General features: G+C 42.1%; 1 protein-coding gene across 6 annotated transcripts in view; it reads right to left on the bottom strand.

Moving 5' to 3' along the window:
• The window catches only part of DLEC1 (DLEC1 cilia and flagella associated protein), a 90,510-nt gene that overhangs the window by 14,192 nt on the left and 61,270 nt on the right, over positions 1-15,048 (bottom strand). The window lies entirely within an intron of this gene.

The raw sequence follows: 15,048 nt of genomic DNA, 5'->3' as shown, positions 1-15,048 counted from the left end.
AGTATTATTAGGTCCATTAGGCAGGAAAAAGAAAAGACAGATGTAAAATAACCTCTAAATGCAGATGACACAATCTTCTATTTAGAGAACCATTAGAAGTGACATATAAGCAAGGTTGTAGGGTACAAGGTCAAAACACAAAAATCTATTTGTATTTCTATACACTAGGAATGAATAATCAGAAGAAGTGATTAAGAAGAATCCATTTCCAAAAGCATCAAAAATGACACAATCCTTAGAAATAATTTTAACAAAAAAGTATAAGACTTATACACTGAAAATGACGAAACATCACTGAAAGAAATGAAAAACGCCTGAAATAAATGGAAAGACATTTTCCTGTTAAAGGATGGGAAGACTTAGTATTGTTAGGAGGGTAATACTCCCCAGACCAGACATGCAGATTCAATATACTCCCTGTTAAAATCCCAGCTAGGTCTTTGTAGACATTGATAAACTGGTTCTAAAATTCACACAGAAATTCAAAGCACCCAGAACAGCCAAAACAATCTTGAGAGAGAGAAATGAAGTTGGAGAATTCATACTTCTTGATTTCAAAACTAACTCAAAATGGATCAGAGACCTAAAAATAAGAGCTAAAACTATAAAACTCTTCGAAGAAAACATGTGAGCAAATCTTTCTGACATTCGGCGATGGTTTCACAGGTATAACACCAAAAGTATAAGCAACAAAAGATAAAAATACATAAATCGGGAATTCACCAAAATTAAAAACGTCTATGCTTCAAAGTACACCCTCAAGAAAGTGAAAAGAGGGACATCCCTGGTGGTCTACTGGTTAAGAATCTGCCTGCTGATGTAGGGGACATGGATTCGGTCCCTGGTCTGGAAAATCCCACATGCCGTGGGGCAACCAAGCCCCTGCGAGCCCATGTGCCCAGAGCCTGTGCTCCAGCAAGAGAAGCCACTGCTGTAAGAAGCCTGAGCACTGCAAGAGAGAGCCCCCTGCTCGCTGCAACTAGAGAAAACGCATGCACAGCAGCGGAGACCCAGTGCAGTCGAAAATGAATTAATAAATCACACACACACACACAAAACAAGTGAAAAGACAGTTCTGAGAACGGGAGGAAACATTTGAAAATCATGTATCTAATAAGAGACAGGTATATAAAAAGAACACTTAACCTAAAAAAGAGAAAAAATACCTTTATCTCAATAACAAAAAGACAAATAACCCTATTTTTAAAAAATGAGCAAAGAACTCAAGAGATAGTTCTCCAAAGAGGATCTACAAGTGGCCAGTAAGCTCCTGAAAGATGCTAAGCATTATGTGCCATAAGAGAAATTCAAATCAAATCCTCAGTGAAATATCACTTCACACACAGGATGAGTACCATTAAAGAACTGCTGCTGTTTAGTCGCTGTGTCTTTTGCAACCCCAAGGACTGTAGCTCACCACACTCCTCTGTCCATGAGATTTTCCAGGCTAGAATACTACGGTGGATTGACATTTCTTTCTCCAGGGGATCCTCCTGACCCAGGAATCGAACCCATGTATCCTACATTGGCAGGCGGATTCTTTACCACTGAGCCACCAGGGCAGTCCACCATTAAAGGAGAGATGGTCACAAGTATGGCTGAGGAAGAGAAGAAGTAGGACAGCAGGGTGGAGAAGGATGGACAGTGTGGTGGAATTGGTAGCTATCATATTTGCCCCATGTATCATTATTATGACTATGCCAAAGCCTTTGACTGTGTGGATCACAATAAACTGTGGAAAATTCTGAAACAGATGTGAATGCCAGACAACCTGACTTGCCTCTGGAGAAATCTGTATGCAGGTCAGGAAGCAACAGTTGGAACTGGACATGGAACAACAGACTGGTTCCAAATAGGAAAAGGAGTATGTCAAGGCTGTATATTGTCACCCTGCTTATTTAACTTATATGCAGAGTACATCATGAGAAATGCTGGGCTGGAAGAAGCACAAGCTGGAATCAAAATTGCCGGTAGAGTTGTGAAACTCTACTATGTATGTAGTAGAATATCATTCATGTAAAAGTGGGAAGGAAAAGTGAAAGTGTGTGCTTGCTGCTGCTGCTGCTAAGTCACTTCAGTCGTGTCCGACTCTGTGCGACCCCATAGACGGCAGCCCACCAGGCCCTGCCGTCCCTGGGATTCTCCAGGCAAGAACACTGGAGTGGGTTGCCATTTCCTCCTCCAATGCAGGAAAGTGAAAAGTGAAAGTGAAGTCACTCAGTCGTGTCTGACTCTTAGCGACCCCATGGACTGCAGCCTACCAGGCTCCTCCATCCATGGGATTTTCCAGGCAAGAGTCCTGGAGTGGGTTGCCATCGCCTTCTCCAAAGTGTGTGCTTATAAGGATATGTATTTCTTTGGAAGGATATATAAGAAACTGATAATGTTGGTTTACTGGTGGGAAGTAAACTGAATGAACTGTACAGCAGGAGTAGAAGGACTTTTTAAAATTAAAAGATTGAAATTTAATTTGTGCTATGAATCAAGAGGATATTTATATCATGTAAGCTTTATACATATCAATAAAATGAACACCTGTGAACTGGAAAAAAAAATAAAGATTAGTCATTTTTTAACCTTAAAAAAAAATTGCTGGGAGAAATATCAATAACCTCAGATATGCAGATGACACCACCCTTATGGCAGAAAGTGAAGAGGAACTAAAAAGCCTCTTGATGAAAGTGAAAGTGGAGAGTGAAAAAGTTGGCTTAAAGCTCAACATTCAGAAAACGGAGATCATGGCATCCGGTCCCATCACTTCATGGGAAATAGATGGGGAAACAGTGGAAACAGTGTCAGACTTTATTTTTTGGGGCTCCAAAACCACTGCAGATGGTGATTGCAGCCATGAAATTAAAAGACACTTACTCCTTGGAAGGAAAGTTATGACCAACCGAGATAGCATATTCAAAAGCAGAGACATTACTTTGCCAACAAAGGTACGTCTAGTCAAGGCTATGGTTTTTCCAGTGGTCATGTATGTTTTTCCAGTGGACCGTGTATGGTCATGTGAGAGTTGGACTGTGAAGAAGGCTGAGCTCCGAAGAATTGATGCTTTTGAACTGTGGTGTTGGAGAAGACTCTTGAGAGTCCCTTGGACTGCAAGGAGATCCAACCAGTCCATTCTGAAGGAGATCAGCCCTGGGATTTCTTTGGAGGGAATGATGCTAAAGCTGAAACTCCAGCACTTTGGCCACCTCATGCGAAGAGTTGACTCATTGGAAAAGACTCTGGTGCTGAGAGGGGTTGGGTGCAGGAGGAGAAGGGGACGACAGAGGATGAGATGGCTGGATGGCATCACTGACTCGATGGGCGTGGGTCTGAGTGAACTCCGGGAGTTGGTGATGGACAGGGAGGCCTGGCGTGCTGCGATTCATGGGGTCGCAAAGAGTCGGACACGACTGAGTGACTGAACTGAACTGAACCATTATTATAATGAGATATATTATAATGTTAACATCATGACCTAGTGTGGAAGATTTTGAACAAAGAACAAGGAAGCAAATACCATGCTATTCCAATGAGAAAAAAAACTAAAAGAAAGGTTAAGTGATAAAACAGAGAACAAAACTATTACTTAAGACCCCTAGAGAAGGCCAAGCAGAGATCCCTTGATGCAGTACGCAGGGCAGGGTGGGCTGAGGGGAGAGAGCCGGGAGGTATAACTAAAGGAGTGCGGGGAGATTAGCGCAGCTGGTTCAGCTAGGTTAGCTCCCAGAGTTCAGGCGTTATGCTGTGGAAGACTGGTAAATCCTGTAGCAGGATTTCCCTCACCCCCACCCTCGATGAAGAATGTAGATGTGGCCCTGGAGAGAGGTCACTGCAGATCCTGCGGTAATACTGGGCTTCCAACCTGTTTTAGACAGAAAACCACCAAAAAAGATCTTGTTTATGAAGAAAGGAAGGGACTGACTTGTGAAGCTGGCCAGTGTGGGTTTCCTTGACTGCTTGTCCTGTGTTGTCTTTCTCAAAGGCCCCTTCCTCTAAGGTTATTCCAGAAGCCCTGAGGCTACTCATACACACTTCAGTCCTGGGAGGAGGATGCCCTCCACTCCTATACCCACTTACCCAGAGGAATCTGATACCACCAGCTCCTTATGCAAACCAACTTCCTCCTCCAGAAAGGCAGGAGTGGGCAGCCAAGGATTCTCAGATGTAGAAGAAAAACCCCAAACCAAAGGATTCCAAACCAAAATGTGAGGAAACACAAAGAAGAGGGCTTTGTAAGACAGTAACAGACAGAGATATATCCACTTGAATAAAGAGTTCCAAAGAATAGCAAGGAGAGATAAGAAAGCCTTCCTCAGTGATCAATGCAAAGAAATAGAGGAAAACAACAGAATGGGAAAGACTAGAGATCTCTTCAAGAAAATTAGAGATACCAAGGTAACATTTCATGCAAAGATGGGCACAATAAAGGACAGAAATGGTACGGACCTAACAGAAGCAGAAGATATTAAGAGGTGGCAAGAATACACAGAAGAACTACACAAAAAAAGATCTTCATGACCCAGATAACCATGATGGTGTGATCACTCACCTAGAGCCAGACATCCTGGAATACAAAGTGAAGTGGACCTTAGGAAGCATCATTATGAACAAAGCTAGTGGAGGTGATGTAATTCTAGTTGAGCTACTTCAAATCCTAAAAGATGATGCTGTGAAAGTGCTGCACTCAACATGCCAGCAAATTTGGAAAACTCAACAGTGGCCACAGGACTGAAAAAGGTCAGTTTTCATTCCAACCACAAAGAAAGGCAATGCCAAAGAAAGAATGCTCAAACTACCACACAATTGCACTCATCTCACATGCTAGCAAAGTAATGCTCAAAATTTTCCAAACCAAGCTTCAACAGTACGTGAACTGTGAACTTCCAGATGTTCAAGATGGATTTAGAAAAGGCAAAGGAACCAGAAATCAAATTGCCAACATCCATTGGATCACCGAAAAAGCGAAGAGTTCCAGAAAAACATCTACATCTGCTTTATTGACCACGCCAAAGCCTTTGATTGTGTGGATCACAACAAACTGTGGAAAATTCTGAAAGAGTATTCTTGTATTCCCATCACCTAGACCACCTGACCTGCCTCCTGAGAAATTTGTATGCAGGTCAAGAAGCAACAGCTAGAACTGGACTTTGAACAACAGACTGGTTCCAAATCAGGAAAGGAGTACGTCAACGATGTATATTGTCACCCTAGTTATTTACCTTATATGCAGAGTACATCATGAGAAACATTGGGCTGGATGAAGCACAAACTGGAATCAAGATTGCCGGGAGAAATATCAATAACCTCAGATATGCAGATGACACCACCCTTATGGCAGAAAGCAACGAAGAACTAAAGAGCCTCTTGATGAATGTGAAAGTGGAGAGTGAAAAAGTTGGCTTAAAACTCAACATTCAGAAAACGAAGATCATGGCATCTGGTCCCATCACTTCATGGGAAATAGATGGGGAAACAGTGGAAACAGCGGCTGACTTTATTTTGGGGGGCTCCAAAATCACTGCAGATGGTGATTGCAGCCATGAAATTAAAAGATGCTTGCTCCTTGGAAGAAAAGTTATGACCAACCTAGACAGCATATTAAAAAGCAGAGATATTACTTTGTCAACAAAGGTCCATCTAGTCAAAGCTTTGGTTTTTCCAGTGGTCATGTATGGATGTGAGAGTTGGACTATAAAGAAAGCTGAGTGCCGAAGAATTGATGCTTTTGAACTGTGGTGTTGGAGAAGACTCTTGAAAGTCCCTTGGACTGCAAGGAGATCCAGCCAGTCAATCCTAAAGGAGATCAGTGCTGGGTGTTCATTGGAAGGACTGATGTTGAGGCTGAAGCTCCAATACTTTGGCCACCTGATGCGAAGAACTGACTCATTTGAAAAGACCCTGATGCTGGTAATGAATTGAAGGCGGGAGGAGAAGGGGACAACAGAGGATGAGATGGTTGGATGGCACCACCGACTTAGTGGACATGAGTTTGAGTAAGCCCCTAGAGTTGGTGATGGACAGGGAAGCCTGTGTGCTGTAGTCCATGGAGTCACAAAGAGTTGGATATGACTAAGCAATTGAACTGAACTGAACAGATAGCTACAGAAAAGGAACACTTCCCAAACAAAAGAACTTGGAACAGGGGCATCTATCAGAGATCGAGTTAGTGATCTGCAGGGCCAAGGACCTATCCCTGCGAGGAGAAAAACCCCAAGAGATAAGAGTATACAAGGAAAATGCTTAAATCCATGCACTATAGATCCAGCAGATTTGTGCTGGACTATGGTAGCTCCTGTTTTTACTGTCCGGAAAGCTTTCCCAGTGCTTCTTTTGGAGCCAGGTTCTCCCCACTGTGGTGTATGGAGGGGGCAGGGACCAAAGAGATCCAATCAGATTATATCTCTGGAGAAAGCGTTTTCATTCTTCATGGAGGTTATTAAGATGGGAGTGCATGAGCCTGGAGCTCTAAGTAGCCCCCTTCTCTGGGGCATTGTGGCCAAGGGTCCCTGCCAATAGGGGAGAGAAAGGCCAACCAAGAGAGAGAAGCTGTGTGGAAGGATGGATGCAGGGAGAGGGAAGGAGGGTGGAGAAGGAGCAGGAAGTAGAAGCCCAGACAAGAGGCTGGAGCCCCTGGATTTGGCAGGGCAGGAATGCCCAGGTATGTGAGCCAATGGTTGTCCTTTCCTGCCTAAACTGATATATTTCCGTCACTTGCAACTGTAAATATTCTGACTAATACAATGTCCTTTAAGAAGAAAGAATACGGATAAGAAAGGAAATAAGCAGAGACTGAATAAAAGGCATTGACTCTCACTTGGGAGAAAACAGACTTAATCTTGTATAAGGACTAGGAGGAACCATGAGGTTACAGTTGAGTGTGAAGAGACTCATCCTGAGACCCATGACAGTAGTCGTGGGAAAGCACGTTTGAACGAGACTCTGCTGGGACTTTCCCCCTGTTGCTGGTTCAAGTACAGTCTGAAAATATCTGTGCCTGTGAGGGTCTGGGGTGATGGGTAGTCTCACTGCCTGGAGGTGAACGTATAAACTGGCACATTCTCTTCGGAGGATACATCAAGTACTCATGAGGATCTAAAACAAGCAGTTAGGTGTTTTTATAACAAAATATACGGCGAAACAAGAACAAAACAAACACACAGTTTAAATATATATACGATTAAAACAATAATAGTGAAAAGAACATCTGTGTTCCACCCTCGTCCAGCTTAAGAAGCAAAATATTATCGCCAGTCAACTTAAGAAAATAAATGTTATGCTTCAAAATAGTTTGAGAAGGGGTGGGAAGAAGTTGGTGAAGCATGTGGATGATACAGTATTTGCAATGATTTGATAATTGTTGAAGGTAGATGATGGATACACCGGGGCTCATTATCCGACAGGAGGTAGGTAGATAGGCCCCCCTGAAGGTAAGGCAACTGGAGATTTATTCCCTATGGACTGAAACTCCAAGACGAGACTAGCAGGACAAGTAAGGGAGGAGGCTGGGCTCTGCCCAGACCACATACTTTTCATTCCTGAAGTCAGGAGATCTCCCTGACCACACATGCGCAGAAAGGCTCCTTGAAGGTCAAAGGGGAATGATGCTAAGCTACCATTGAGCCCTGCCCAGAGCACATATTTGTCATTCCTGAAGTCAGGAGACCTCCCTGACCACACATGCGCAGAAAGGCTCCTTGAAGGTCAAAGAGATGGGTGCAGGTACATGGAAGGATCCTGAGATACGCCACACATGAGCCAGGCACATCAGAATGATCGGCCCCAGGAAGCCCGGAAGAAACGCCCCATAAAAGTAACTCAGATCATCATGAGGGCACGACTCAGCAACTCGGGACTCTCCCTCTGAGTCTGCCCTTGTGTCTATCCACACGTACTGTACTCTTTTACTAAATACTTTACTTGCTTCACTACCTTCCATCTTAGGGGAAATTCTTTTCTCAAAGATGAAGGACCAGGGCCCTCATCACTCTAGCGGCTAGGATCTGGGGCTTTCACCGATGCAACCCAGGCTCAATCTCTGGCTGGGAACCCAAGCCCCGTTCCAACTTGTTCCAGACCGAAGTCACCAGTGTTCAATCCTATTAATATTTTTATATATTTAAGAAATTTTCCATCAGAAAAGAAGGAAGGAGGGAAGGAAGAAGAGCATGAGGGAGGGAGTATCATTAATAGCCTTCAAAACCTCCTGTGTGTTCCACCCAGAATACTATGGTATTTTGTTCATTTAAAAATGCCACCTATTTTTGTTGCTGTTGTTCAGTTGCTAAGTCGTGTCCAACTCTTTGCAACCCCATGTACTGTAGCATGCCAGGCTCTCCTGTACTTCACTATCTCCAGAAGTTTGCTCAAATTCATGTCCACTGAGTCAATGATGCTATCTAACCATCTCATCCTTTGTCACCTGTTTCTCCTTTTGCCTTCAATCTTTCCCAGCATCAGGGTCTTTTTCAATGAGTCGGCTCATTGCATCAGGCAGCCAAAGTATTGGAGCTTCAGCATCAATCCTTCCAATGAACACTGAGGGTTGACTCCCCTTAGGATTGACTGGTTTGCTCTCCCTGCAGCTGAAAGGACTCTCAAGAGTCTTCTCCAGCACCACAATTGGAAAGCAGCAATTCTTCAGCACTTACCCTTCTTTATAGTCCAACTCTTATATGGGTACACGACTACTGGAAAAACCATAGCTTTGACTATATGGATGTTTGTCGGCAAAGTGATGTCTCTGCTTTTTAATATGATGTCTGGGTTTGTCATAGTTTTCCTTCCAAGGAGAAAATGTCTTTTAATTTCATGGCTGCAGTCACCATCCACAGTGATTTTGGACACCAAGAAAATAAAACCTGTTACTCCTTCCACTATTTCCTCTTCTATTTGCCATGAAGTGGTGAGACTGGATACCATGATCTTAGATTTTGTTGAGTTTCAAGCCAACTTTTTCACTCTACTCTTTCACCCTCATCAAGAGGCTCTTTAGTTCCTCTTCACTTTCTACCATTAGAGTAGTATCATCTGCATATCTGAGGTTGTTGATATTCTGCTTGGAAAGCTTGATTCCAGCTTGTGCTTCATCCAGCCCAGCATTTCACATGATGTACTCTGCATAGAAGTTAAATAGCCAGGGTGGCAATATACAGCCTTGGCATACTCCTTTCCCAATTTTGAACCACTCTGTTGTTCCAAGTCCAGTTCTAACTGCTGCTTCTTGACCTGCATACAGGTTTCTCAGGAGACAAGTAAGGTGGCATTTCCAAGTAAGGTATTTCCATCTCTAAGAATCTCCACAGTTTGTTGTGACCCACACAGTCAAAGGCTTCCATATAGTCAGTGAAGCAGAAATAGATGTTTTTCTGGAATTCCCTTGTTTTCTCTATGATCCGATGAATGTTGGCAATTGGATCTCTGGTTCCTCTGCCTTTTCTAAATCCAGCGTGAACATCTGGAAGTTCTCAGTTCATGTACTGCTGATGCCTAGCTTGAAGGATTTTGAGCATAACCTTACTAGCATGTGAAATGAGCACACTTGTATGGTAGTCTGAACATTCTTTGGCATTGCCCTTCTTTGGGAATGGAAAGAAAACTGATCTTTTCCAGTCTTGTGGTCACTGCTGAGTTTTCCAAATTTGCTGGCATATGGAGTGCAGCACTTTAACAGCACCATTTTTAAGGATTTTAAATAGCTCAGCTGGAATTGCATCCCCTCCGTTAGCTTTGTCTGTAGTAATGCTTCCTAAAGCCCACTTAACTTCATACTCCAGGATGTATAGCTCTAGGTGAGTGATTACATCACTGTGGTTATTTGGGTCATTAAGACCTTTTATATACATATATACTTTTTTTTTTTTTGAGTTGCTTTTATTTATTTATTTATTTTACAATATTGTATTTGTTTTGCCACACATTGACATGAATCCGCCATGGGTGTACGTGTTCCTCATACTGAACCCCTCTCCCACCTCCCTCCCCATACCATCCCTCTGGGTCATCCCAGTGCACCAGCCCTGAGCACCCTGTCTCATGCATTGAACCTGGACTGGCGATTCGTTTCACATATGATATTATACATGTTTCAATGCCATTTTCCCAAATCATCCCACCCTCGCCCTCTACCACAGAGTCCAGAAGACTGTTCTATACATCTGTGTCTCTTGCTGTCTCGCATACAGGGTTATCGTTATATAGTTCTTCTATATATTCTTGCCACCTCTTCTTAACCTCTTCTGCTTCTGTTAGATCCTTACCATTTCTATCCTTCATGGTGCCCATGCTCGTGTGAAATGTTCCCTTGACCTCTCCGATTTTCTTGACGAGATCGCTAGTCTTTCCCTTCTGTTCTATTGTTTACCTCTATTTTTTTTTTTTTTTTGCATTGTTCATTTAAAAAGGACTTCTCATCTCTCCTTGCTATTCTCTGGAACTCTGCATTCAGTTTCGTTTATCTTTCCCTTTATCCCTTGCCTTTTGCTTCTCTTCTTTCCTTATCAATTTGTAAAGCCTCCTCAGACAATCACTTTGCCTTCTCGCATTTCTTTTTCTTGGGGATGGTTTTGGTCACTGCCTCTTGTATGCATCTTCATCCATAGTTCTTCAGGCACTCTGTCTACCAGATCTAATTCCTTGAATTTATCCGTCACCTCCACTGTAATCTGATTTAGGTCATATCTGAATGGCCTGGTGGTTTTCCCTACATGCTTCAATTTAAGCCTGAATTTTGCAATAAAGAGTTCATAATCTGAGCCACATGATCTGAGCCACCTGAAGCTCCAGGTCTTCTTTTCACTGACTGTATAGGGTGTCTCCATCTTTAACTGCAAAGAATAAAATCAATCTGATTTTGGTATTGACCATCTGATGATGTCCATGTGTAGAGTCATCTCTTGTGTTGTTGGAAGAGGGTGTTTGCTATGACCAGCATGTTCTCTTGACAAAACTCCATTAGCCTTTAACCTGCTTCACTTTGTACTCCAAGGCCAAATGTTACTCCAGGTATCTTCTCTTGACTTCCTACTTTTGCATTTCAATCCCCTATGATGAAGAGGATATCCTTTTTTTGGTGTTAGTTCTAGGAGGTCTTCATGGAACTGTTCAACTTCAGCTTCTTTGGCATTAGTGGTTGGAGCACGGACTTGGATTACTGTGATACTGAATGATTTGCCTTGGAAAGGAAGCAAGATCATTCTGTCCTTTCTGAGACTGCACCCAAGTACTGCATTTAGGACTCTCTTGTTGACTATGAGGGCTACTTCACTTCTCCTATGGGATTCTTGCCCACAATAGTAGATAAAATGTTCATCTGAATTAAATTCGCCCATTACTGCACATTTTAGTTCACTGATGCCTAAGATATCGATGTTCACTCTTGCCATCTCCTGCTTGACCACATCTAGTTTACCTTGATTTATGGACCTAACATTCCAAGTTCCTATGCAACACTGTTCTCTACAGCATTGGACTTCACTTTCACTACCAGACACATTCACAACTGAGCGTCGTTTCCACTTTGGCCCAGCTGCTGCATTCTTTCTGAAGTTATTAGTAATTGTTGTCTGATCTTCCCCAGTAGCATACTGGACACCTTCCAACCTCAGGGGCTCATCTTTCAGTGTCGTATCTTTTTGTCTTTTTATCTGCTCATGGGGTTCTTGTGTCTCCAATACTGCAGTGGTTTGCCATTCCCTCCTCCAGGGGACCACATTTTGTCTTGGGTGGCCCTGCATGGCATGGCTCATAGCTTCACTCAGTTATGCAAGCCCCTTTGGCGTGACAAGGCTGTGATCCATGAAGGGGACCACATATACACTCAACTACTATTTGACAAGAAAGCCAAGAACACCTAAACAGACATTTCTCCAAAGACATAGAAATGGCCAACAGGTACGTGAAAAGCTGCTCAACGTTGCTAATTATTAGATAAATGCTAATCAAAACCACAATGAGGTATTACCTCACATCAGAACGGCTATCATCAAAAAGTCTACAAACAGTAAGTACTGTGGAGCATGTAGAGAAAAGGGAACCTTCCTACACTGTTGGTGGAAATGTGAATTGCTGCAGCCACAATGGAAAATATTACGAAGGTTTTTAAAGAATAAAAATAGGGCTACCATATGATTCAGCAATCCCACTCCTGGACATGTATCTTGAGAAAAGTCTTACGTGAAAAGTTACATGCAGCCATCCCAACGTCCACTGCAGCCCTGTTTACAATAAGCAAGCTAAATGTCCATCGACAGATGAATGGACAAAGAAGATGTGCTACATACATGCAGTGGGCTATTACTCAGCCATAAAAGAATGAAATCATGCCATTTGTAACAACATGGATGGACCCAGAGATGATTACACTAAAAGAAGTCAGTCATATGATAAGACAAATATCATATGATATCACTTATACGTAAAATCTAAAAAAAAAAAAAAGATACAAATGAACTTATAAAATCAGAAATAGACTTACAGAGATAGGAAACAAATTTATGGTTATCAAAGATGATAGTAGGGGTGGAGTGGGGGGGGGGGAGAATAAATTAGGAGTTTGGGATTAACATATACACAGTCCTATATATTAAACAGGTAAACAGCAAGGAGCTACTATACAGCACAAGGAACTATACTCAATATTCTATAGTAAACTATAATGGGAAAGAATCGGAAAAATAATATAAATATATAAAAAAGAACATATACACACACACATATACGTATATATAGAACCGAGTCACTTTGCTATACACTTGAAATTAACGCAACATTGTAAATTAACTATTACTTCAATTTAAAAAAACACCTAATGGGGAAAGGACACTCTCTTCAACAAATGGTATTGCGAAAAGTGGATAACCACATGTAGAAAAATGAAATTGAACCCTCATCTTATACCACTCACAAAAACTAACTTGAAATGGACCGAAGACTTAAACATAAGACCTGATACTATAAAACACCTAGATGAAAACACAGAGAAGTTCCTCAAGCTCTTGAGGAATGTTTTTTTGGATCTGACACTGAAAGTACCAAAAAACAGCAAGAGCAGAAATGAACAAGTGAGGGGCTTCCCTAGCGGTCCAGTGGTTAAGACTCTGTGCTTCCACTGCAAGGGGCACAGGTGTGACCTCTGTTTGGGATCAAAGCTCCTGCACACCAGAGGCCGTGCTGTGCATCCCACCAAAATAAATCACATGGAAAGCCTATAAAAAATAATATACAAGTGAGACTACATCAAACTAAAAAGCTCCTGCACAGCAAAAGAAACAGTGAACGAAATGAAAGCGCAACCTACCAAGTGAGAGAAGCATTTGCACGCTGTGGATGACAAAGAATGCAGTCTGCCATTTCAGTAAACAAAGGATGCTGCAACCATCAAGCCAGCAGACACTGGACCTGTTCCTGACAGTGCACCCTGAGTGGAATTCGGGACAGAATTCCTGAATTCATTAAGATGCATAGCAAAGAAATTGTTCTGATAAGCCTAGACCCTTGTGTCTTCCCATTCCCAGGTAGCACAGTGGTAAAGAACTTAAATTTTAAAATGGGCAGAGGAACTAGACATTTTCAGAAAGAAGGCACCCAAGTAGCCAACAGGTACCTGAAGAGATGCTCAGTACCACTACACATCAAGGAAATGCAAATCAAAATCACAATGAGATATGACTTCACCCCTGTTAGAACCGCTATCTTTAGTAAGACAAAGGTAACAAATGTTGCTGAGGAAGTGGGGAAAAGGGAACCCTTGTTCACCACTGGTAGGAATGTAAATTGGTTCAGTCACAACAGAAAAGGTATGAAGGATCCTCAAAGTATTAAAAGTAAAACTACCATCTGACCCAGCAATTGCACTTTTGAGTATATATCCAAAGCGAATGAAAACAGGATATCACAGAGGTATTTGCATCCCCATGTTTACTGCAGCATTATTCACAATAGCCAAGGTATAGAGGCACCTAAGTGTCTGTCAACAGATGAAGGGATAAAGATGAGGTGGTTTTTGCATACAATGGAATATTATTCAGCCATGAGAAAGAAGGAAATTCTGCCATTTGCAACAACATGGATGGACCCTGAGGACATTGTGCTAAGTGAGGTAAGTCAGAGAAAGACAAATTCTCTATGATCTCACTTACATCTAGAATCTAAAAAAGCCAAAAGAAATAGAGAGTAGCACGGTGGTTTCCAGCAGCTGGGGCTGGGCCAATAGGAGAGATGCTGTTTAAGGGTACAAATTTCCAACTAATATGTGAACAAGTCCTGGGGACCTAATGTGAAGTATGGTGATTATGTACAATACTGTATTGTATACATCAAACCTACTGGGAGACTTGATTATTCTCACCACAAAAAGGAAAATATAATTACATAAAATGATGGAAGTGTAAGCTAATACTTCAACGGCAATCATGCTGAAACATATAAATGGATCAGGTCAGTATTTTCTTTTTTTTGGCTGCACTGTGCAGCTTGTGGGACATCTCAGTTCCCCAACCAGGGATGGAACTCGTGCCCCAGGCAGTGCAAGTGCGGAGTCTTAACCACTGGACCCTCAGGGAAGCCTCAGGTCAGTACATTGTACACCTTAAGCTTACACAATGTAACGAGTCAACTGAATCTCAACAAAAGAAAAAGTCTGCCAGTTATTTTGCATCCACTCTCCTGCTGATGAACACTGGCTGTTTCCAGCTTTTCGCTACCATTAACAGTCCAGCTATGAGCCTTCCAGGATGAGCACAGGGCTCCCACCGCACACGTGTAAGTTTCTCTGCAACTATATCCAGAAGGACTAACGCTGGATCAAGAGTACGGTCACCCTTCCACCAGGTAACAAAACGTTGTCCCAAGTGGTTGCATTATTGTACGTTCCTTTAGCACACGTACACTAGAAGGATACATATACCCCATAATATTACTAGTGAATGATCTCCAGGTAACAGATTATGGATCATTTTCATTTTCTTTTTTTGTAATTTCTAAATTTTATAATATAAACATCTTATCAATACCTTTAAATTCCAAAACATCTACAAACACGTAACTACATATGATATAAAT

This window comes from Bos indicus, chromosome 22 (genome assembly GCF_029378745.1).
Source record: "Bos indicus isolate NIAB-ARS_2022 breed Sahiwal x Tharparkar chromosome 22, NIAB-ARS_B.indTharparkar_mat_pri_1.0, whole genome shotgun sequence".
In the NCBI taxonomy this organism is placed as follows: domain Eukaryota; kingdom Metazoa; phylum Chordata; class Mammalia; order Artiodactyla; family Bovidae; genus Bos; species Bos indicus.
Note: the sequence above shows the minus strand (reverse complement) of the source record. Positions and strands in the feature narration are given on the sequence as shown.